Genomic DNA, 26,216 nt, shown 5'->3' on the forward strand with positions numbered 1-26,216 from the left:
TATACATAATTCAACTCACGTCTTTTAAAGTCTTTCCCACATACTCCTTTTTTACATATATGCCTAAAATTAAATGATGCAATGGCAAATTGTGACCACAACTCTAAGTGTACTTTGTTTACATGATTTACAATGACCCAGTCACAGACCTAAAGCAACTTGTAAAAACAAATGTATATAAATAATCCGGATTCAATCTGATTTGGTTTTCGCTGTTCAGCAAAAAAAGCCTACAGATGTGGAAAGCTGGTTGACTTGTAACTTAGAAGAGCGGACTACAAAAGCATGCCGTACTTTTCAGTTTAAAAAAAAATTGTGTTTTTTTTTCAAACCATGTCTAATTTTTTTGTTCCACTTAAAAATTCTATTTTACTTTGTGTTGATTAATCATATTCCCTTTCAGTAAAATACGCCAAAGTCTGTGATTTTTACAAGATTTAATTCGTGTATGAGAGCTTTTGCAAGGCTCTGTCACTGTCTGGTAAAATAAATTAAAACACCTGGAAAATACTGGGATATTTAATAATATAGTAAAAAGTTTGAGGTGGCCTTGACTCAGAGGAAACAAAAATCTTTGTGTAATTTGAAGTTAGCTCAAACACCAGCTCTGCTAACGTGTCTTCTGGAAAATAAGTGAGTTCATGAGATAAGTTTGGACATTGAGCTGCCTCACTTTTGATAAATGCCTCACCACTCATGGACTGATATGCTGTAGTTTGAGGATGATGTGCCAAACAGCTACACAAGTTCCTTCTTCTGCTTCTGCTCACCCGTCAATGACCTGTGCAGAAACATTTATTCAGTTAGGTTTTATTGTTTGAAAAGCAGCCACTTGGAACAATACCCAATATCAATGTTAAAACATGAGCTATAGTCAAACCCCATCATACTAGAATCCAAGGAATGTGTTGCAGTTACCAGTTTTGATAAGCGAAGGAATGTTCTCCAGCGTGATTTGGCACAAAGATTTATTTCAGTTGAACTGCATAGTTTCCCCGCCAATTACCTCTCTTGTCATTGCACAATAAATAAATAGGATCGAATCTTGACAAATGGATAAAATCTTGCATGTCAAGTTCAGACGGTGTGAAATTCATTGGTGCAAATGTCAACATGTTTGAATATCTTGCAGTGAAGTGTGGTTCTAAGGACAACTCGAACACAGATACTCATAAACGGTCTACAGTTTCTTGCCAATTGAAGGATCTCACACAGGCATTTTGGCAAACATATTGCCAGCGCGGTGCAACAAGTCAGCAGTGCAGAGCTCAAGGTGTGACTTAGATACTAAACACATGTCTGACCTTTTAACATCACACTCTACGTCTGATTTCATAAAAACATTGTTATTCCCCAATAAAGATCTGCAATTTGACAAGCCTCCAAAGAAGGAGCTTAGTTGAAGACTAAGATGATTCATGTAACATCTTAAGCTCATAGATCACTCATATGAACTGCAGTTGTTTTTCAAGACATCTGTGTGAGGTAAAGAGTTTAGTGGGAACAAAAGAGACCCTTGGAGGACGTGTCTGACTGGACCACTCAGCACTCTGTCACCCACACTCAGACCACTGGTTTAGACTGTGCCAGGAAGACAGGAAACTGAACAATCAGACTCCCACCGCTGGAGAAGAGAACTCACTAAATGGGGGAAAAAGAAATCCCCTATTAGCTCACATTAACACATATGTACAAACAGACACACACACACACACACCCTGCACACCCCCACACACGCACGTGCACACACAAATCCCCACCGGACTTACAAAACTCCCACATTTATACCCCATCCTCAACAACAGCTGCCACCGCACCCCAGCAGAGGAAATGCCAAAGTCCTCTGAAGTGGAGCATAACAGCACTGCAGTTCTCATCCACCATTAAGGGCTGGGAGGCTGGAAAGGCAGGAGAGCTCCTAATAGCAGGAAGTCGTAAGAATAATGCCGGCACGAGGATGTCACGCTCCTTGTCCTGCCAACTCCAGCCAAATCAGCAGAGTCACAGAACTCTGAATGGAAATGGATTAAAAGTGTGTGTGGGGTAAAAGTGCATTCAGCACTAAACAAATCCTTCCTGAAGGCATTAAATTTGCTAAGTGTCATATGTGCTGTTGTTGAACTAGCAATTCAAATGAACATAACATATGTATCACCATATAGTAGATATATAGTCTTTAGATATCTTTAGATATTTCTTCTAATAAGTGACATTTATAATGTTGAACTCCCATTTTTGCCTATTGATTACATTAAGTGTTGTAAAACATGAAAGTATCAGGAGAAAATCCTGAGAATAAAACCTTCATTTTTGTTAGAGGTGTGAATACTTTTTTCTAATTTTATCTCATAATGACCACAAAATTGAATGTATTTTAGTTAGTTTTTTAAAATCCACCAACACATAGTAGAGCATAATTTTGAACTGGGAGGAAATTATATAAATCTGGGACAGATTCTGATCTGAAAGCAAGTCACTGTATGTTGCCTTGGAGTGAAACTCCTCTCCAGTCTCATGTTTTCCAGCCTTTTTTCAGTTTTTCCTTCTAGATTGCTCTGTTTTTAGCTATCAGTCCTCCCGTTAACTCTTAACCGTTTCCCTTTCTTGCTGAAGAAAAAGGTAATGACAGCATGAGGCTGTCACCACCTTGATCAATGGTCTGCTCAAGGTGTAGTTTCTCCACAACTTTGTCCCAGACCTGCCTGCTTTGTTGCTTGGTCATCATGCCGTTTGTCCTCTGAAGCCTTCACAGAACAGCTGTGTTATTTTTTTAACATCTTGAAAATGATATATTATTGTCTTGTTGAATGAATACTTTTGCGAGACACTCTAGATGAAAAATTGGAGGCGTTTTTTTCACTGGGGGCTGTATGTTCTTCAGAGAACTACTCTTATTTCCCCATAAATCGAAAGTTCTGTATAATGGCTCATAATGAAAAACAAGCAAACAAAACAATTCTTGTGAATAACATAGGCATGAGATTTCAGGGTGTAACAACCTGTGACTTTTATCCTCTGCATCTTTCCTGGATTATCTAAGAATGGCAGCTAAGCAAATTAAAGAGCTCAGGGACATTCACATAATCCACAATCCTAAACCCTTGTGCTAGTGACCCACTGCACGAGTATGCACAGTGTGGTGTGACTGTAGTGCAAATGCTGTCTAAGAGTCTGTTGTCAGCTTGCATGAGTGTGTGTGACTGAAGAGACCCCCAGTTGCTCTTTAAAACTGAGATTGTTTTTTTTTGTTGTAATAATCAGACCCAGTTCCATGAAATTGGTCCTCTATGCGGCTTGTTGAGAGATAGCCTGTTCTGTAACTGGCTTTTCTGCAGTCTGCCAAGGCCCATTGGGGGCCATTTAAAGACAAGAAGGGATTTAGAAAGCCTGTCAGAATAACCACAACCACTGGGACTTTAACCACTGCAGCTTCTATCAACAGCATATTTGTTCTAACAAAGCTCTTTATTAATTGCAATTACCACCAAATGAATAAAACGACTTATTTTATCTGCATGATGAAAGAGTGTAACTTACAGCAATGTGACATCCCGACATACTAGAATATTATTGAAAAGGTTGATAACTCATAGATTTGTTGAATATGACATGCAGCTTAAATTTATTATTTTTTGTTAGTTTTTTTCTCTCGAAATTTTTAATATAGCCTAACATAAAACCAATACAGATAGCTGCTTGTACCGGTTTCTTCTGGCGGCTTCTTCTTGTTGAAGGGGAGTTTTCCTCTCTACTGTCTCTACATACCTTCTCAGTATGAGAGATTGCTGTAAATTGATTTTCTGCTGTCACTATGTATTCTTCCAGGAGGAGTGAATGCTGCAGGTCAATGACTTGATGCAATCTGCTGAGTTCCCCGAGATAGAAACTACTTTTAAACTACTTTGAATAATTAACTGAGCTTACTGTACTTTCTGATAACTAGGATCAACTGGATGTGTGTATGATTGAGTAGAAAAATTTTTCTTTCTTGGAAAGTGCCTCATGACATTTGTTGTGAAGTGGTGCTATATAAATAAAACTGAATGAATTGAACTGAAGTTATGTTATGGTCATGTTATGACCTACACAATCATGGTGAGGCTGTTGTTCTGCAAATACAAGGAACACAATAGTTTTGTAGCCATGTCATGGATACATGTGTGTGCGGTGGCTCTTGCAAAGCTGACTACAACAGAAGCCAATAACACAATAACTGATTGGAAAATGTGAAATAATATGAGTTCCAATTGTGTTTAATTTTCCTTTGGCATCAATAAAGTGTTTTTTTTATTTAATTTTATTTTAACTGAATTTGAAAGGCAGCATCTCCTCCAAACTTAAACTGACTTTGCAATCCTCTCCAGGTTTTCCTTGTTACTTGTTAAAAGTTTTCCTACCACATTTGTTTGGTCCACCAAATATCCCATTGATATTCTTTGTTTAAATGACCATGTGCTGAGCCACTGTTTTCTTTTAATTAAATACAAATCTGTATAAGATATATAATACTGTATGTAATATTCTAGCTTTAAATATCTGTAACCATAATCAGTCAGTATGAACAGTGATAAATTCTTTAGTGTCTGTTTGTGTGTAATGAGCACATTACAATGGTTTCAGCGTTTGGAACTGAATTACTAAAATAAAAACATTTACATTCCGAGATATAAAAATGTTCTGCTGCATAACAGCCGATGTGCAATAGATAGACTTTCACACAATTCATGAACGGCTAATGTTGCCATTTGACTTGCACTGGAACACCTTTCCTCCCAACGACCCAGTGAGTGAAGTCATTATGCTTTCCACTCTCTCAACAGGAGGTGGGGGCTTTTGGCGAAAACTTATTCCACCCAGCCTCACAAAGACCAGCGTGCAGTCACAGCCTCTCCTCCAAAGCTGTGAGTGCGCACACATCGCCCGCTCTGGTTTGGAACTACATCGCCTTGAATCTGCAACACTTTTTCTGTGCGTCTTTTCGTGGCCGGTCGTTAACTACTGTGTGGCCGACTCCATAGATTGCCCCTTCTCGCCCCCGTCCCCAAAAAAAGCTCCCCCACCAGGACCCGTGAACACTTGAAGCTGTGCGGGAGTGGTCCGGGAACTTTTTTTTTTTTTTTTGCCATAATGAGCAGGCAAACGGTCAACCTTGACACCTACAGCCTGTCGCTGCTCACAGCCAAAGAGGACATTCTCAACCCCCGCTCCTCCACCAACTGGTAAAACTTTTTTATTAACGCGTTTAGTCTGAAAGTGATACTTTCATGCCTTTGTTGGAACTTCCTTGCTCTTCACATTGTTTCATAGTGTCACAGTTATGCACAGCGAGAGTGCGCACACTGTTGCGCAAGGGGAGGTTTGATTTGAATTAATCCAGTCAGAGATGTAGAAGTGGCCAACTCAGGAAGCTGCACGCTACTTCTGCTATATTTACCAGCTCAGTGGTAGCAGATGTGTGCAACTATGGTTTATCGCAACGGGGTGATGCACTGACGCTGGGGAGAGCCGCACCTGGCCTGCAGCCTGCTGCTGGCCTCACCCTGGCCTGCGATCTGGGACTGCTGTCTCTCTGATGGGAGCTCTCCTGGGATCGTGTTTCTGCTGGTGTGCTGATCTGTGACAGGGCTCGTTTTTCAGAGAGAGACTCTTTAATTTGACGGATAATACTGCATTCATAAGAAACAAAAACACAAAGCAACACTTGACGCTATACACATTAGATGTCTGCAATAAATGGTGTCTGTCGAATTAAAAAATATTTGTAGAATTGTAGTGTTTTCCTTTTTTTTTTTTTTTTGCTGGCATATTAAAGCATTTTACGTTGTAACTTGACTACCTGACACTTTGCTCTAGCTTTTCTCTCTGTCTCTTTGTCCCAAAGCTTGGTCATCAGTCTGTCACCGTGGCAATGGATCCATCTTTTCAAACAAAAGCAGCCTATTTTTCTTTGCATTTTCTTCTTGTTTACATGTCATTTATCAGGGTTGGGGTTCTCTTTAGGCACAAACAGGTCACCTCTACTCGGTGAGAAAGTTAAAACATATTTCTTATTAGGTATACTTTGGTAGTATTTGGTAAGATCTCCTTAGGGCTTCAAAACTGTCCAAATTGCTTTTGTTTTGCATTGGACAGCAAATAAAAAATACAGAGCAAAATCTGACGTTTTGATCCATATTGACATGATAGCTTCAAAAAGACTTTTCAGTGCTCGGGTTGAGTGCTTAAAACTTTGAGGCAGTTTGAGTACAGTGAAGTCATTGTCACCTTCAAGAACCCAGTTTGAGGTGATTTGGGCTTTGGTAATTGGTGCATTATGCATGATCCTTCCAGTAGTAACCGTTTGAAGATGGGTTCACTGTGGTCATACAGGAGTGGACATGGTCAGTAACATTACTTTGATAGTTTGCAGCATTTAAATGATGCACAACGAAGATGCCGCTATGCCGAGTGTCTCTATGGTTCCTTCGTAGCAAACAGAAGTGGCAGCTGGTATGGTCTTCAGCTGCAAATGGTTGTTTGATTCATGGTCATTCATTTGTTGTTTGTTCAGCATACGTTGGTTGTAATGAATAGTCATTCAAGGTACTTTTGCCTTGACATATTCTCAATCTAGCCTACCTATTCTCCTTTATAGTCTCACATCAGTGAGGCATTTTCTTACACACACCTACCACTCACTGGATATTTTGCTTTTCAGAACTTTCTTTGTTAACCTGCAAGATGATCTTTTTTTCTGACTTTGCTATTGAGTTTGCTTTATTAAGCATTCACGGAGCAGGTTTTGCTTTGAAATGGCAAAAACCTTACGCTTTTAAATGACTGCTTTCTTAAAGTCTTGGTGTCTGAAAATAGGAAAAAAAACAAGAAAACAGAGAGAATCACTCAACAAGTAAGTTAAGTAAGTGAAGTGGGAAAGGAATTTGGCAATGTTGAAGCTCCACCCAGTCTTTCAGTGCGATTTGTAAGGATTTAAGGATTGAGGAGTTGTCCATCCAAGCTAATATGTATGTTTTTAATGTAGACATGAACATGTGCGTCTCAAGGCACTGAAGAGTTTGTTTAGAATGAGGTGAGAGGCTTGGTTCACTGAAGGATCCTGCCCCCCACTGTGTGACCTTGGGGTCTGTGTGTGCATTATCTAATGACCTTGTCTTCTGAATGGGAAGCAGGGCTTTTGTCAGCAAGGCTACCAAAAAAAGAGGAGTGTTTTCAATGCGTCCTTCATTCAGACCTCCATGCTCTGTGTATAGCTTTGAAGGTCTCCGCCTATTCTCTTTGAACACCAAGAAGTTTGTTCCTTCTGGGTTGGAAACGTGCACTGTGTGCATGTGTTATGTGTTTGTTCATGTAATAAGAGAACTGAAGAAAAATAAGCTGCAAAACGTCAGGTTTCACGTGATTGTGCAATCCTCTGTTCAGGAAACCATCATAGTTGTGTGGAAAAGAAATTCAGATTTAGATGTTACATCAAGGATGAATTTAAATGCAACAATGAAGCATACATTTCCTGGGGAGGCCCAAAATCAAGACCTGCAGCTGCTGAGCTAAACATGTAATAACAAAGGAGTGTATGCTCACACATTACAGTTTAGTTTCAGTCATGCTAAGCTTCTCACATGGGAGATCAATGCTTTTGAATGGCTAATTAGCATATTGAGATCTTTGTGGACTGTGACAGAGTTCTTCAAATGCATCTTATCTGCAGGACACTGAAAATGTGTGTGAAGTTTGTGGAAAGTTTTATTCACTAGAGATCACTGTAGTCAGGCACAGGCACATAAAGTAAATAAATGATTTCAATGCAGTGACACTTGGTAACTCAGTTTTGATAGGGTATTACTAAAGGAAATGGTTGAAGTTGGATTTGTTTCTGATGGAATGACAACACTGTACGAACTTATTTAGGCAATCCATTTTTAAAAATTGTCTCACATGGGCCCATAATTTCATTTTTATATCAATATTTTTTTAAACATGCATTCACAGTCCACTCTTTGAGTAATCTGTTTTCATAAGCTGTTTCTTTTTGATGTTTAAGTAGGTTGTATTATGTATTATGCTGTACTTGGATGAGTATCAAGCCCAAAAAATTGTGAGAATTTTTACTTGGAAAGTTAGACATTCTCAAGCCATTCTGAGAACAATATCTAATATGACTATTGGTGTATAAAAAAGTTGATTTGCACTTCAGATACAGTAGTTTGTATCACACTGAATCAGTGGCACTAAAAGTTTTGTGTAATCCCTAAATATTAACATATTTCTTTACTGTTTTGGAATGGAAACAGATTGTTATTGGCTTGTGATGCCAATAAAAGTTAGCTTGGCCACTAACTAAATGCACATCCTTTTGGAAGGTGCACAGTTTGAATGTGATGTTTTACCCAGTCAGAGATCTGGCTTCAGGTCTAACAGTTTGAATGCGGCTATAAGTCTGATTGTCAATCAATCAGGACAAAAAGGAAAAAACTATTTCAAACATAAGTGATGAAGTCAGTGTTATGTCTGACTTAAGAGACAACTTGGCAAAAGATCTATTTGTAGTTGTGTCTCTAGGCACTTTGCTAGAGGCAGCCTTTAAAGGAAACAGTACCGTGTAAAATAAGCATAACATAAAAAGAATGTGGCTTTAAAACTTCAACAACAAATGAGCAAAATATGTCCATAAGAAGCAGAAATATATAAATCTAGGACCAGACACTATGCTGTGGTTGACATACCTGGCAAGTGTCATCTTATTTTCAAGATTAAACAATTTTATGTTGTTTAATGGTCAAATCATTCTTTTGAAAATAGTCAAGCACAATGACTGAAATAAGTATTTTCCAAAAAAGCAACTTCTCTCTGGAGTGTAAAGTTGATTCTTTAAATCTGACACAAAAAAACAACAACAAACTAGGTGTGGCTTAAGACTTTTGTGCATTTCTTTAGCTCTTGTTGGTGGGAAAATATTTCCAATTTGCCCTCAGTAACGAAACAAAATTTATTGAAGTGGTTTTACTGAAATAGAAATTGACACTTTATAATTGCTTAATGTTTACCAATGATCTGAAAGGATCTAACACTTAATAAGGAAGGCCTTTCAATATGAACATTTTTTGGGGTTGAAATATTGTGCAATCTGTCATCACATAGTAATAGTCAGACAATTGCATTCACTCCAGTACTACCTCAAGCAACTCTGGCAACTTTTAAGACCTGAACTTTGCTTCAGTAAGTTGTTATGTGAAGAATCTCGTACAGATCCTGAAAATCGCCTTCATATATTGAAACACAACATGCCATCCAAATTTTAGATAAAAATCTAAATTGAAAACCTATTTGAGCTTTATGTTTCATTTTCACTTTAGGGTTACCTTAGAGTTGGCTTAATGTATACTGATGGCTAACGCATTTTAATTTGTGACATTATTTTCTCCTCCAGCACCATGAACACTTGCAAGTAAATTACCAGTTTAAATAAGTGTTAGCCCCTCCATTTCAGCACATGCCTGGGGTGTGTGTGCTGCTGCAACTTGCCAGAAATTTCCACTGGCTCATGCCTGATTAATTGATACCTTAAGACTCACTAAGTTTAAGGTTACTTGCTTAGTAAAATACACCTGTGGGCATAAAGAGAGCATAGTAGGAAGAAATACAAAATGCGTGTGCATGTGCTGATTCATCTGTTTATGATTATGTAGTAGGAAACTATATCATAAAGCTTCCCATAGTTTGAACTTCTTCTCCCAGGTTCTGCTTTTTGCTCTGTTCCCTAGTTATGGACAAAGATTAACCTGTAAATAAAAGTCATATTAACACCATCTTTCGATGTACAGGTTCTTATGTAATCCCTATCTGAAGCTGTGTAAAATACTGCAGATAACCTCGCTGCAAATGGGTGAGACAGCATTAGTTTTCACCATTTACTCAAAATAAGGCTTCTGAAGTTGAGCACACTACCATGCAGATGAAACCAGATTGATTGAGCTTTCACACAAATAACAGCATAGCGTAAAAGCAGCTTACTGAAAACGGGAAATCAAGGAGAGTGTACTTTGAACCAATGCCCAGTCCCCTCTCTGATTTTGTCTCTCTCTATGTTTGCTTCTTGCACAACACCTGGCACTGGCTTCCCATGTGACATTGATCACTACTGATTTCCAAAGAAATGCTTGTGTTTTTGCTCTTGTTTATTTTTTCAGTTTTTATTTTTACAGTGGACCAATTGCAAAACCAGTTTAACATATTTTGTTTGTTTAATGTTTTCATTCGATCATACTCGTGCCCGGTTTAGGCTTATAAAACTGGTAGACATGCAAGGAAATAACAAATTCTAGGTAATCAGGCCACATATCTCCAGTTTGAAAGACTAAAAGATATTGTACCATACCAAGTGGGTTGTAACCTTTAACCAACCTGCTGCTGCCTGTGGGTGGCCTCTTTGACAATGATGATAGCTTTGCTATAATGGCTATTATACTGCTTTTCTCAACTTAGCAAAAACTTGGAGTCAGATTTCATAACGTATCACTTAACAACTGCTTTCTACCTTCCTAAATATTGTTTAGATTAATTTAGGCACTCAGAATAAAGCTTCAGAGTAATGGCAGCCTTTAGACCTGATGAGACATGACTCCAGATGGTAATGCTGACTTAGTGCTGTGTGTGTACGTGTCTACTGTTTATGTTTGGGTACCCTGTTGGGTTGAAGACCACTAACTGACAAAAGTGGGACTGCCACACAGAGCCTTTTAAAGGGTGCAATTAAAGTTTCATGACTTTATGGCACTCCCGTGCTGTTATTTGTCTTGGTGTCAAATGTCTTTTGGGAGCAAAATGACGATTTGCTCACTTAACAATTGAAACTTTGAAACTGTATCCAGCAGATATAATATAGCAGATATAATATTTGTGTTTTTACCCTCATTAAAAGTTTTTTTTTTTTTTTTTTTTTTTTCAAAATTGATGGAGCCTAGACCTGGTTTGTGGGCTCATGATATACCAATGTTTAAAAAAATTACTGTGTGAAAACATCAAAGTAACTTGTAACATTGTTTCTTTGACATTCATTATTTTGAAGAGATGTAAGGGAAAGTGCCAGATTTATCTGAGATGCTTGTAAGTAACATGCATAGACAGCTGGACACACCTGGAGGAAGGCTTTTAAACATTTCTCCCAAAAAAGTGTTGAGGAAATTAAAATAAATTAACGTCAGCCATCATTCTTAATTTGACAAGGCCATTTTTTGAAGCTACAACTGGCAAGCCAGAGATGCCATATAGTGATTCTGGTCATCTAAACCAATGGCCCATTGAATTCTCAAAATCCCTCAACTTAAAAGCCATTCTGTTTATTACAGTACCAAAAGGAAATGTTTCATTTTTAGGCCAACAGTTGTAGACACAGCAAAATGTGTTACTGCTTCACATAGAAAAGGCTCTGTGGGAAGACTTTTTGTTTGGAGCTTGTATTTATTTATTTTTCCTTGATGTGTAATGATGTGCAAAAATTCCAGTTTGGTACGCAGTAAATAGTAGAATCAAGTAATATCCCTACTCCAATTACAACAGGTCTGTCTTAAAATTAAATGCATTAAAATCAATGTTAATTACAAAAGGAAGATAGAAAATTTGAACATAAACAGCAACCAACACAGTCCCTGTATTCAGCATTATCATCAGTAGAGAGAATGTCAGAAGAAGCTTTGGATAAATAACGGAGAACAGTTTAACCCTGCCTTAAATGAAGCTGGCATCATTTGGTGTCTAGAATGCTGATTAGATGGACTTTCTTGTACTAATTTAATGAGAGGCTCCAATCAAATTGAGGAATGTGACATTCCCCAATATCGGGCGTATGGAATTAGTTTCATAAAGTTCTGATTTGTGGAGGGTTTCTTTAAAAAAAACGGTAAAAGTAAAAAAAGTATTTGTGTGAAATGAACCAAAGGTCCCATATTCCCAAATTTTTGACACAAAAATTACAGTAACATTTTTTTCAAGTTATTGATATCTAATACAAAAACTTCAGGCTGTAGCTCAAAGTGGTTTTGTCTTAAAGTCCCTTAAAAGTTTCTGTAATAATTCCTGTGTACAAAAAACCCTGCACATTAAGTACATTAAAACTGATTTTCTAATCATGCAAATTATCGTGTGTGAATCTTTAGAGTAATAGAGGAACCAGTTCTTTTAGCCAAGATACTGCTTCTATTTCACTTAAAAGTCTGAACTATGAGCTGTCATTGACATCACATCCATGTCAATCACCATCTATTCTGAGGTCAGCAAATAGGAACTTAGAAATTCTTTACTTATGAACTTAGGTAGCCTATAGTTTTTGCACGTCCACACATGACAGCGTCATGAGTCCTGCTTTGATACGACTGGAATGTGATTCTTCCTTAAAAAGGATTGACAGTGTTAATCTTTTTTAAAGTGAAAATGCCTGGAAGGTTGTGAACTAATGCAAATCACAGTTAAAAAAACCCATGTTTTTTTTTGTCTGTTTTTACCTTCATCTGTAACTTGTAATCAATTTGAATTTGACCCAAATCAGTGGTGACAACTGTTTGTTGTTTAGTTGGTGGAGTAACAAGGATATAGTTAAACTGCATTACAATAGAAAGCCTTGAAAATAAAGAGAATGTTGTGCAAGCAACCATGTGCGTGCTGAAACATTCTGTCAGACTATCAGTCTGTGCCAAGTATAACACAGCTATCATTCAGTGTTATTTTGCTTGTAATTGCACATTTATGAAATCACCACACACACACACACACCCACAGTGCGGCACACAAATACCAACCCCACACCAGCAGACAGAGCACACATATAAAAAGGATATACACACTGTCTCATTCTTATTGCTCTTCTGACAACAGTAATCTGCATCGCTGCTCCCTGGCTGTAGATGTGGACTCTTAAGGGTTAACTCACACTTTGCAGGAAAGTTGCATTGAATGTGTTGTCTAGCCTGAGAACTTTAGCTGCCTTTCTCCTGTCGTGTTTATTCGCCTGGCTGTTGGGATTGATCAGTGGGTACTGGTTGAGAGCTGAAGGGGTCCTGTTGTCCTGACGACCCCAATGGGAAAGCTGGGTTGTTTGCCAGGAGAAAGCGAATGAATTGAGGGAGATGAGTGGAAAGGGACATGAAAGGCTGAGATTGGGCAAAAGGGGACAGAGGAGGACATTTCTTTGAGAAGACAGATGAATAACTTGTCTAGAAGTGGCAAGAAAGAGAAAGAATTGTAGTAGAATGGAGAGGTTGCAAAGACGAGAAAATGAGACACATTAAGGAAGCGATTGGAGATAAGATGTCTTTCTGCTTTTACTAGGCCCATAATAACTATGATAAGGTGCAAGGGGACGGGGGGTATTCTTGTGTTTATGCAAGTCAGCATGAACAGGAAATGCCACATAGATCCCAGAAGACCATGATTTTAGGGGAATTATCATCATTTTTTTATCTTCTTTCTTCCCATTGCCTGTAATGTGTACAAAAGCAAATTCAGACACTCAATATACCAACAATTTACTACATGGAGTTACCTAACATCTACTATGTGCTATTTTCATAAAATCATCTGCTCCTGTTTATGACATATTCCCTTGCCCCCTTTTGATTCCTCCAATATACAGTGATTGTTTCCCCATTGAGACTCTATTGCCAGAGGTGCTCTACATCCCCTGGTGCTTCTCATCCTTTTTTCTCAGTGGAAACTCTTGAATGGGTTTCCTTCCCTTCACTTGTTTATCATATAACTTTTTAAACTCAGCCCCTAATGTCAGTGAACCAATTCCAAGATCTTAAGTAGCAATTTCTCATATTTTAAACCTAAAATGCTTACCCCATATTTGACCCGTGTGTGTGCATTGAGACACACATGTTATAGATGCACCAAGGAATTAGCTGTTGACCAAAATCAAATTTCCCCCTTAATCAACTGGTGATCAGCTGATAAAAACATATTAACTCTGACTTGTGCATCTCTATGTCTTTTTGTTGGTTTGAACATTTTTGGTCACTTTGCATGCAAGATGAGATAAAAAAAGGGGGAAGGATACAGTTTTGCCAGTTAATATTGAACTTGTTTGGCAAATCTTCTATAATTTTTCATAATTCAATGTTTTCCATGTGTGTTTAAGGCATACACACCCCCTCTACAATAACACACCCTTATCTTTTGTGAAGGTTGTAATTATATCGAAGATACAGCTAATGCTCGGTGTATAATCGAAACGTGAGCTGCTCTGTTTGCACTGTGACCGTTCCATGTTATCTGTGGATTATAACAAGGCTGTAACATGAAACTGTTGGAACCACTGTTGTCTACACTTTGGTTCCTCATCTGATAACGTAGCGCTTGCTTCTGTGTCATTAATCTTGCCGTTGATGGCATGTTTTGTCTGCGTCTCTTCCGAAATTGTTGTGTAGATTGACATCTGCGAAACAGTAGCTTACTTTTTGTCTCTCTTGCCCCTTTCGGTCCCCCACCCACCCTGCCATTTGTTTCCATCTGCCTCAGCAAAGGGAGGGCTGTTTTCTCTCACTGGTCCTTGGCAGTGATTTAATTACTTATTTGTTTACTTTGTCATATTCCAAACTTCTCTGGCTCCGTGTTCTGCTGAGAACAGAGATTTTCCTCCCTCCCGTCATCCTTCAGCATTCCAGCCAGTCCGTTCTGCCCTTTAGCTCCTCACCCCCACTGCCTGATATTGTATGCAATCTATTGTTTACATTTTAACCAAGTTTTTTCTTCAATTAACTATCACTTTTTTGTTCTTTCATTTTTTCCCCCCATTATGTCTGTCATATTGCTGTCTATTTACTATTCTCTCGAGGCCAAATAGTTTCAGTGGTCTGTAATAGTCTCCAGAGGGAGTCTGATTTGTCCTCCACCCTGTCAACTATTATACAGATCACTCAGTGTTTCTCACAGGGTGGATCTGAGCAAATGGTCCCTGGCATCAAAAAGGCAATCAACATAAAGTATACTGGAAGATGATGTTTATCTGCAAAAATGTTACTTCACCTGAAAATCTCTTCAGAAACTCTTAAGCGTGCTGATATGCTGTTTCTTTTGTTCTTTGAACAATATTATATATGATATATTTATTTATTTGAAGTCATTGTAGCTTTGTAAATGTTCTAATAATGTCTTTGCTGCTCTTACTGTTCTGAGTTTAGAAGCCTAAACTTTTTAGTAGATAAAAAATACAAACATATTTTGCTAAAAGAATTATGTAATATAAAAATGCACTTCAGAAGTGAGAACAGTGCCTCAGTTAATAAGCTTTTCATATTTATTCAGTCTTCTCTATTTTATAGATAGAAATGGAGAAGTTTGTTGCTGTTGCCATGTTAGCAAGAGCCATCTGGCAAGATGAGTCACAAATTAAAGATTACTTACTTGTATCACAATATCTTTGTGAAACTACTTGTGCACAGTTGACTTAAGTGTATACTTTCAAAAATTAAAATGAGACTAATATAAATTTTGTGATAGAGCAATATTTGAGAATCATAATAAATTGTTTGGATTTATTGGACATTTACTTATTTTTGAGTTGAAGGCACTCTTTACTACATCATTAAACTTTACAAAACCCATTTTAGAGCTTTGCCATCACGTTTTGTATATCCAATTTGTAAAAGGGAATGCACTGGTTCATGTGCAGTGCTTGGTGAATTATATCATAGGATGTTCTTATTATTTTGTTGACCCAACAAATCTTTTCCTTAAGCTGTTTTCCAAGGATTGTCTTCTCTAGAAAGTACAGCAGCAGGATATTATTCTTAGTTTTATGAACCACATCAGTGCTTAAAGGCATCTTACTTGTGTTTTCATTTTTCCGAATATCTCCTGCAATATGCCTGCGATGGGTACTGTTAATAACAGTGAAAGTTATAATTGAGCCAATGAAGCTCCAATGCCATGGCTCATAGCTCACTTTGAAGGAGCGCTGACTGAACTCTTCATATCATGTCTTGCTGATATAATGAGCCCTGGGAAGTTTTTACATAAACATCATTTTGACATCCAAGTTTCACCACTTAAAATGAGACCAAAAAAAAAAAAAAAGAAACTGCACACTTTCAGCAGTTTGAAATGCTGGACAGGATGTATGCTTAGTTTGATGGTTTTACAATTTGTTGCCTAATTCCCTGCTCCCATAACCCCCACCCAAAAGAAAAACAAAATACAATCAAAACCTGTCTCTGCTGAACATTTTAAGCATTATGGCTGCCTTTATATACCATGTATCTTGGGGCTACAAATTTCCAATGTCCTCTAATCTCTTAAAAATCTCCCGATCAATAACCATCAGTCACTGTGTTTACAGTTATATAATAAAGTTTCCTTCACTTTTGCTTTTACTTTGCAGGAAACCTTAAAGTCTGAACAACAGGTTTACAACACCTGATGAAAAATTATTTACATTTTATATTTTGCAATTAACAATTAAAGGCCAAATTGTTATTGTGTTTATTAGATGTTTCAAGTTTAACTGCTATCTGAAAAGTTTAAGGTTTTACAAAGCTGACCTGTCCGTGGATCTGCATGGTTATTTGGCTTGCAAAGGAAAATGGGAGTGGCTTAATGGGTGAATACACAAAGAGTAAACTAATCTCTTGAAATCAAGATGTCTCTATGTGTAAATGTCAAAAAGAATTACTGAGACAACTTGCATTAATTTACACAGCCTTGTTAAAGTATTTGTACCTCTTGAACTTTTCTACATTTTTTATGTTACAACCATAAACCAACTCAAGGTACAGTAGCTCAAAAACATTAAGTGCAAGGAAAATGTTACCTAGTTTTAAAAGTGTGCTTTTGCCCTGGGCCAATGCTTTATACTGCAGAAACATATTTTATTGCAATTTAAGCCAAAAGTTGTTGACACTGAAATTGTTGCCCGTTCTTCATTGTAAATTAGCTGAAGCTCAGGAAAATCAGATCGAATGCGTCTGTGAATAGCAATATTCATTTTTCGCTACCGATCCTCAAGTATAATGAAGTCTATTCTACTAACCAAACAACAAATGACAGGTTGGTTTATTGTAACGGAGTCACTCTTGTGATGTAACCAGGGTGACCAAGCCCCAGTCAATGAGAGACAGACAATCTTCTGATGCTTTCGGTCTGACTCCACATGCCAACTGCTAACAGTACCTGAAACTGTTAGCAGTTTCAGGTACCATGAAACTGCTAACAGTTTCATGGTACCTGAGTGGACACTGATGGAAAAGGGCCATTAAATGCCCCTCTGCTCCAACGCACCTGAATCAAATTAATAGTTTATTTCCAGGCCTCTGCAGAGCGGAAGACATTTAGCCATCTGGTTTAGTTGTGTTGAAAAGGGATGCAACTAAGTCAGGGGTGGGCAATCCTGGTCCTCGAGGGCCGGTGTCCTGCAACTCTTAGACATCTCCCTGGTCCAACACACTTGAATCCAATAGCTGAATCACCTCCTAAGTGCAGTCAAGTTTTCCAGAGTCCTGCTAACGACCTCATTATTTGACTCAGGTGTGTTGAAGTAGAGACACATCTAAAAGTTGCAGGAGACCGAGGCCTGGAGTTGCCCACCCCTGAACTAAATGATCCATGATAACTAAATTTAAGTATCTCTGCACTAGAGCCACATTCACCAAATCATTTTCACAAACACAGTCACAGACACACTCATTCACTAATAAGTAGATCAACAGGCAACTTGGAGTTAAGTGTGTTGCCCAGGGACACATCGACATGCAGGAGGAAGCTTGAATCAAGCCCAAAACTTTTCTTTTGTACGACCAATATTCTTCCCACTGAGTCACAGCAGCCACCAGTGAGTCCATAGAGATGGGTCCGTTTTCCGTACTACCATAGTTAGAAAAGGGAAGAAAGACAAAAAGAAAAAAAAAAGCATGTAGTATAAATATTAACTGTGATGCTTCATTCCACAGAATACACATGTACAGAATATTTCTGTATAAATATGTGCACATGTCAGCTGTAACTCTTTGTCTTTTTCCACTCTCTTTCTCTTTGTAATATCCTCCAAGTCATTTATTTTATTACTTACTTCTTAGTCACAAGCCCTCATGATAAGTCTCCATATGTCTCTGACTGTTGTAGGAATGTGTGAAGCTTTGGGGCGGCTCTATAGAGACTGCATGAGTAACAAGCTCAGTGGCAAAAAAAAAGAGAGGAAAAGAGGAAAAATTACTTTTTAAGCAGTCAGCTCTTGCTAGACTTATTTTGCCCATGTTTGGACAGAGGAAATGAGTGAGTTGTGCTACAGGGACGTCTCCGGGCTCCCCAGCACAACATAGACGGCGAGGTAGACTAAGAGACGAGCTAAAAATAGAAACAGGAGACAGGTCAGCTTTGAGCAGAGAGTGAGGATTTGGGGAGCTGAAAGGGGGTTAAGGGAACAAACTCGCATTAATCCCTATTGTAGGCAAGAATTAAATTAATAGATAATCTTTGAGCTAAAGAGAGAGTTTTAGAAAGGAAATAAAAAACTTGGAGAAAAAGGTAACTGTAAAGTATAGCTGTATTTTTTGAAAGTCTACGTAACTGTGAGATGATTCAGAGAAGGAGAAAAATTATAAAATTTTGATAAAGAGCAGTCTGATATCTAAATATGAAATTCAAGTGGGGGGGGTCAAAAACAAAACAACACAATTTTGTCTCTGGTCTAAGGATTTATTCTTATCTGTTATTAAAGTGTTAGGATAAAAAAAAATCTTCTGAAATTACATAACAAGAGAAGCATGCCCGGTGTTTTACCACACTCAAAGTGAATGCAGCCTTGGTGTAGGGGAATGTTTGCATTGGTGACGACAAGGTCTGCTTCTGCTAATCTTGATAGATCATAACGTTTGGGGGGGATGAAGGGTCTGAAAGTCCCAAACAAACCACTGCAATTGCAACTGACTCAAAATTCCAGTAGATTTCCCTTTGTGTGGGAGCATGTCTGTGTTTATAAACTGCATGGATGCCTTTTAGTACTTATTCTTCTTCATGGATGTGTCGGGTTTCTAACTGTGGTAACCATGTCGAGATCTTATCTGTAGAACATACTATTTTGAAAGCTTTATGTTTTAGATTATTATATTACTTTCCCCCCCTCTTTTCACATCCCTTAATGGTGGCCTCTTTCTCTACTTTTCAAATCTCTCCTCTTCTCCTCCCTCTGAAGTCATAGCTGGCTGCATTTGGAGGTGGGCTGGAGTAGAGAGAGAAAGAGAGTCTGTTTTTCCCATCTGTTGCTCCCTCCATGTGTGTGGAGGGGCCTATCTGGTCTATTAGCTTAGGAGACTTTCAGAAGCTGCTTATGCTACCATGGCATTGCAGTGATAAAACTGGCACACGATGCAAACACCAGGGCTTCCTTTGGTTTATTGCACACTGTAGTTCATCTAGTAGACAGTGCAATAATACAGCTGTGTCAGGGTGCAACTATGAAAACATACTGTTTTCATAGTTTCATAAAATTTCAAATGTTTGAGTTAAACCACTAAAAGACTAAATGGATCAACAACATAATGCATTGGTGCAGATAACAAGCATACTAACCTATTAATACTGAGACCGATACATATAGAGCCAGCATCTATCTCTTGTCTCCAGAAGCTAACTGAAAGAGTAGAAATTAAACTGTTCTATGAAACGTGGGTCACACAGTCATCGACTGTATACTAATGTAAATACAAATTATGTAATGTAAAACTAGTCATTAAGTGTAAAACAGAGTTTGGCATATTTCTTTCCATTGTCTTCTGCACACAAGCTTTCTGAGTTGTGAAGGTAATTGTCATGTTTTTTTTTTGGGTTTTTTTTTATGTTGCGTGTAGGGCCAAAAGGTAGATAGACTTAGGGTGAACATGGTAGAGGTATAATAATTTAATCAGAAAACGTACAGAACTTACTCAACAATACCAGGACATGGTATATTTGAGCATGACCTAGATGCAGATATTTTACATTATTCACATTTAACATCATAACTGGAGATTTTAGGTATTGAAAACAATTCACATTTAAACATTTGTTAAAAGACTAAAACAATTCAATTGTTGCCCTTTAAAGCTTACAATGCAAAGATTATTGTATTTGCAAAATCCGGCTGGTAGAACAAAGTGTGCCCCCCCCCCACTCATTTTGTTGTCAACTGCATGCCTCTGCCCTGTGGGTGGAGAATTAGCTCATGGAGTTGGACTCAGGAACAGTGACATTTCCTTGTCAACACTAACCTTTAGGAACACTGGAGAACCAAGGATCCATAAAATCCATAAATTTAGGTCAGTGCCTCAGTTTTGAGTGAATGGGGCAATTGTACAGTTTTAAAATAAATGTTTTTCTAATGGGCGTATTTAATTTTTATTCGGTCATTTGCATTTCCTCCAGCTTTCTACTTTTACCCAACGGCATATTGTAGAGAAAATTTGTTCTTATGTAAGTTATCATATACAGCTCTGGAAAAAATTAAGAGACCACTTCAAATGATCAGTTTTTATCTGATTTTACATTTTATAGGTATATTTTTGAGTAAAATGAACGTTTATTCTATGAACTATTGACAACATGTCTATGAAATTTGAAGCAAAAATTTATTATTTATTTGCAGAAAATGAGAAATGGTCAAAATAACAAAGGAGATGCAGTGCTTGCAGACCTCAAATAATGCAAAGAAAACAAGATCATATTCATTTAGAAACAAAACTGATGTTTTAACTCAGGAAAAATTCAGAAAGCAATATTTGGTGGAATAACCACGAGTGCAATGGTCTTTTAATTTAGGGTTAAGCTAACCCTAACCCTAACATACTTTTCCTGAGTTACACTAACACTTTAAATTAATCCCAAAGGGAATAAAGAGTTCATCAGCTTCATGAGAGAGAGAGAGTTTGTGCTTCTTTGGGGACAAATTTGCAAAGTTTTTACTGAATAAACTTCAGAGAAGGTTTGCACTTCACCTTTAGTTGGTGACGTGATAGAAACCTTGTAAACATTTCCATTACAAGGACAATAAATAATAAATGAACACTGTCATCCTGCCCACTCATGCAGGTGACCAGGATGCAACATGATGAATAGGGTGCACAATATGGTTAGTGTGTCCTCAGCTCACTTACCTCTCTAACCTGTTGTGTGCTTTGTTCAATGGAAAGAGAGAAACAAAGGCAGGTTTGTTGTGTTAGAAAAAACAAAACCGAGTGATCTGTTGATGCTGACGGAGATAACGGGCCTCTAACAACTTGTAAGCTAAACTTCTGCTGTTTTGTCCAGTTTGTCAGTAGCCAACCAACACATTTTTAAATGTTGTCTCCTCCCGCTGCATACACACATCCACATACTCACACAAGTATCTTTCACCTCTGACCTGCTGTAATGGCTACTTATGGCTCCTCTCTACCTTGCTCCAGATGTTATTGACATGACGGAAGATTTACACCTACACACGTTCAACCATGGAAACATTCAAATTCGTGTACTCTCATGCAAGATGAGTCACTTCATCTCACTTTAGACCATCCAGTGAAAGTTTTACTTTTCTTCTTCAAAGGATTCATATAAATGAAGTTGATTTTCAAAGCAAAGCTACCAATGAGTAGATAATTTATTTCAATGCTGAACTTTCCAATTCTTTCCAATCAAGGCTACTGTTAGTTTTTCACTTTGCCTCTTTTTCACTCTGTCTTCTTTATCACTCAAATCTGCCTTGGAGCGTCAGCTACAAAGCAAATTAATTATAGTGCTCTTAACAAAGCAATAGAGTTGTGTCTCAATGGTCTCATGAAAACACATCTTAAGTTGAGTTGCCACAGTGACAGTAGACTGACTGAAGGGTGTGGTAGGACAGGTTTTCACCTGCAAAATGCCTAAAACCTTGGAGCTCTTAGCAGCGCTGGTTGTGTTTGTTTCACACTGAGGAGCCATCCAAGTATGAAGAAAGCACTGTGAATGTTGGTTATTGTGTTTCAGCGTAGCTTCATATCTTTGATATTTACTTAAAAAGCACAGAAATGTCTACACCGTGTTCCAAATTATTATGCAAGTGATATGTACTCAGTTTTTTTTAAATGGTCAATGCAAAAGATGGTCGGTATAATTTTCAAGTCATGAACTATTACACTATAAATCAAATTTCACTGAACAAAGCTCCCAATGAGAACTGTGTTTTCTTCAAAAATAAAAAACTCAAAATGCACTGTTCCAAATTATTATGCCCCGCAGATTTTCTAAACATTTTATGGATTATAAAGAATTGCAAACGGTCATTATTTGAATGTGCAGCATTAAGTGGTCACATGTACTAAAATAAAAAGCTATTTCAATCAAAAACATCTTAACAGACCAAGTTACATGTTAACATAGGTCTGTTAGATATCACCTGCACAATTCTTGCATCCATTGAACTTGTGAGTTTGTGGAAAGTTTCTGCTTGAATTTCTTTGCAGGATGTCAGAAAACCTTCCCAGAGCTGCTGTTTTGATATGAACTGCATTCCACCCTCAGATCTTAATAATAATAATAATAATACATTTTATTTGAAAGGCGCCTTTCTGGCACTCAAGGACACCGTACAGAGAACGAAAAATAGCAAAAACAATAAAATATAGCAATTAAAAGTAGGTAGAATAAATACACAACAATGTATCTATATAAAATCTATATGTAAATCTATGTAAAAATCTATATAAAAATCAAGCAAACCAATTGTGTCATGTTGAAAAGGCAGATCTAAAAAGGTGTGTTTTAAATTCGGTTTTAAATTTAGGGAATGAATTTATGTTTCTAAGATGAGGTGGTAGGGAGTTCCAGAGTTGGGGGGCAGAGCGACTGAAAGCTCTGCTCCCCATGGTAGTAAGACGGACAGAGGGGACAGACAAATGGATAGAGGAGGATGATCTGAGGGAACGAGAGGGAGTGGCAATATGAATAAGATTGGAAGAGATATAGTGGGGAAAGATTGTAAAGAGCCTTAAAAGTATACAGAAGAATTTTGTATTCTATGCGGAACTTGGTAGGCAGCCAATGAAGTCTTTGCAAGATAGGAGTGATGTGGTGCATGGATGGGGTTTTAGTAATGATACGGGCAGCTGAATTCTGGACCAGTTGAAGCTTATGAAGAGATTTCTGGGTGAGACCAAACAGAAGGGAGTTGCAATAGTCTAGGCGTGATGTCACAAGACAGTGAACAAGAATGGCAGCGGAATGGGAAGCAAGGGAGGGGCGAAGACGGTTGATGTTGCGTAGATGAAAATAAGCTGAGCGGGTAATATTGTTAATATGAGACTGGAAAGAAAGGGTGCTGTCAAGAATAACACCCAGACTCTTTACCTGAGGGGAGGGGAAAACAGAACAGTTATCAATTTCAAGACTAAAGTTTTTGATTTTGGCCAGATTAGATTTAGTACCAATGAGAAGGACCTCCGTTTTATCACTATTAAGCTTAAGTAGATTAGAGGAGAACCAGGATTTAATTTCAGTCAAGCAATCAGTAAGCGAGGATGGTGGAAGGTTGGAGGCGGGCTTACTGGAAACATAAAGCTGGGTGTCATCCGCATAACAGTGAAAATCAATGTTATATTTACGAAAAATATTACCCAGGGGAAGAAGATAAATAATAAAAAGAAGGGGCCCTAAGACAGAGCCCTGGGGAACTCCTGATGTAACAGAGGAAGGCTGGGAAGAAAAGGTTTTGATCCGAACGAACTGAGTGCGGCAGGAAAGATATGATTTAAACCAGTTTAGAGGAGTCTGAGTGATACCAATGGAAGACAGTCTATTAAGTAGGGTGACATGACAAATAGTGTCAAACGCTGCACTCAAATCAAGTAAGATAAGAATGGACAGCAAGCCAGAGTCAGCTGCCATAAGGAGGTCATTAGTGATTTTTATGAGAGCTGTTTCTGTACTATGGAGGGGACGAAAACCAGACTGAAACAGTTCATACAGGTTATTGTTGGATAAATAAGTGTGAAGTTGCGATGCTACTATCTTCTCAAGAATTTTAGAGATGAAAGGCAAGTTGGAGATAGGACGAAAATTATTCAGATTGTAGTAATCAGCACCAGGTTTTTTTAAAATAGGAGTTATGGCAGCAATTTTAAACGATGCAGGGACTTTTCCAGTGGAGAGAGAGGAGTGAATAATGGTAGAAATAAGAGGGATTATGGTTGAAGCACAGGCTTTAACCAGGACTGTAGGAAGAGGATCAAGCAGACAAGTGGACGAGTTGGACTTATGTATTAGACTTGTAATTTCTGAAGTTGTTGGGAGCTGGAAGGAGGAGAAGGAATGGGCTGGAGGAGAAAGTTCAAAAACAGAACAGGGGAAGGGTTGTGAGCTGAGTTTCTGGTGAATCTTTAGAATTTTGCTGTCAAAAAATGACATGAGAGAATTACAAAAATCAGTTGAACACAGATATGAAGGTAGAGAGTCCGGGGTTCGAATAATGTTCTTATAAAGTGAGAATATTGACTTGGTGGAACCTTCATTTGAACAGATTAGACCAGTGTAATAGAGGGATTTGGCTTGAGTAATACAGTCCTTATAGTGTACTATGTAATTTTTATAAATGTCTTTATGAATAGCTAGTCCAGTTTTCCGATAGAGCCTGTCAAGTTGCCGTCCTTTGGCCTTCATGAGCCGAAGTTCAGGAGTAAACCAGGGGGCAGAACGAGCAAAAGAAACAGATCTGGTTTTTAGCGGAGCAAGAGAGTTGAGTATTGAGTGAAGACCAGTGTTATAATATGAGACCAGGTCATCAAGAGCAGTTGAATTTAAAGTGGAGTATATGTTGTCCATGAGAGAATTTACACTGGAGGAGAGAGAATTTAAATTAATATCCTTAATGTTACGAAAAGAAATAAGACGGGAAAGCTTAGTGATTGAGAGAGGAAGACAAATGTTAAATGAAAGAAGAAAATGGTCAGTTATGGCAAGTTCATCTGCTTTACAATCAGAAGGGGAAACACCAGAATAACAGACTAGATCCAGGACATGACCCTTGGAATGAGTGGGAAAATTGATGAGCTGCTGGAGACCAAAGCTCTGGAGGCAGGATGAAAAGTCTTTAGTCAGAGGACTATTGCAATCATCCATGTGAATATTGAAATCACCCAATATTATAATGTTTGGTGAAAGGATTGACAAGTGAGTAAGAAGAGCAGCAAAGTCATTCACAAAGTCATTATTAGTTTTCGGGGGACGATAGATGGTTGCAATGATGGTGGGGGTAGGTCCAGAAAGCTGACACACAGTTGATTCGAATGAGGAGAAGGTGGGAGCAGACAACGGCGAGACTATCCACTTCTCGCGGTGGATTACCGCGAGACCTCCTCCCCGGCCGGTGCCACGGGGTTGAGAGATGTAAACAAACCCCGGTGGAGTAGAATCGTTAAGCTGAGAGAAGTCATTAGGTTGTTGCCAGGTCTCAGTCAAGCATAGAAAGTCAAACTTACGGTCAGTAAGGAGATCCTGGATGAGATGTCCCTTGCCCGTGAGTGAGCGGATGTTAAGCAGACCGAAGTTTACAGAGGAATTATCAGACTTTACAGGAGTGTTAGCTGACCGGGCTAGGCAAGCTAGCACACTGCGGTCAACAACCCTGCTGTGAGCACGCCGGAGACGACGAGAGGTAGACCAGATGGATTTTATGGGTTTCGAGATGTCCTCTTGGGTGTTCCGACGAGACCCGCGGTGGATGTATTTCCGGCGTGGTAAGGGGGTTGCATCCAAGATGAACAGTGAAGCAGGAGGGGGTGTAGGTAGATGAGACCGCAGCCGAAGGAGTTCAGCAGCAGAGTACTGGATCAGACCCGTAACAGGTTGTTGGAAAAGTGCCAGGAGAGTCCAGAGAAGCACAGCCCAGTTATATATCCTGCTAGTTAGCATTGTAGAGAGGAGTCGGCGGCCAAGATAGGTGTACAGCAACAAGTAAGATAGTGTTGTCAAAATCAGCGATTTTGCTGAACAGACAGAAGTTAGTCAGCCTGATTAGCGCAATTGCATAGTCCAAATTAGGTCATAAGACCATAAACTAAGTTAATTATATCGGCGAGCAGCGGCAGCAAGTCGCGCCAGCGTTCACTCTAAAACCGGAAGCTGAGTGAATTGGACCTTCAAAAAAAAATTGGACCTTCAAAATTGGACCTTCAATCCAAAATGGCCGACTTCCTGTGATACTTGACCTATAACATTAATTGTAAATTCTGAATGTCTTGGTGAGCTCT

The 26,216-nt window shown here is 38.5% G+C and overlaps 1 long non-coding RNA gene across 1 annotated transcript in view; it reads left to right on the forward strand.

Moving 5' to 3' along the window:
• The window catches only part of LOC116736415 (uncharacterized), a 6,943-nt gene extending 5,054 nt beyond the window's left edge, over positions 1 to 1,889 (forward strand). The window contains exon 4 of the long non-coding RNA XR_004342557.1: positions 1,863 to 1,889. This is a non-coding gene — a long non-coding RNA (uncharacterized LOC116736415). The remainder of the gene's footprint in view (positions 1 to 1,862) is intronic.
• The last annotated feature ends 24,327 nt before the right edge of the window (positions 1,890 to 26,216 follow it).

Source organism: Xiphophorus hellerii, chromosome 17, assembly GCF_003331165.1.
Source record: "Xiphophorus hellerii strain 12219 chromosome 17, Xiphophorus_hellerii-4.1, whole genome shotgun sequence".
NCBI lineage: Eukaryota > Metazoa > Chordata > Actinopteri > Cyprinodontiformes > Poeciliidae > Xiphophorus > Xiphophorus hellerii.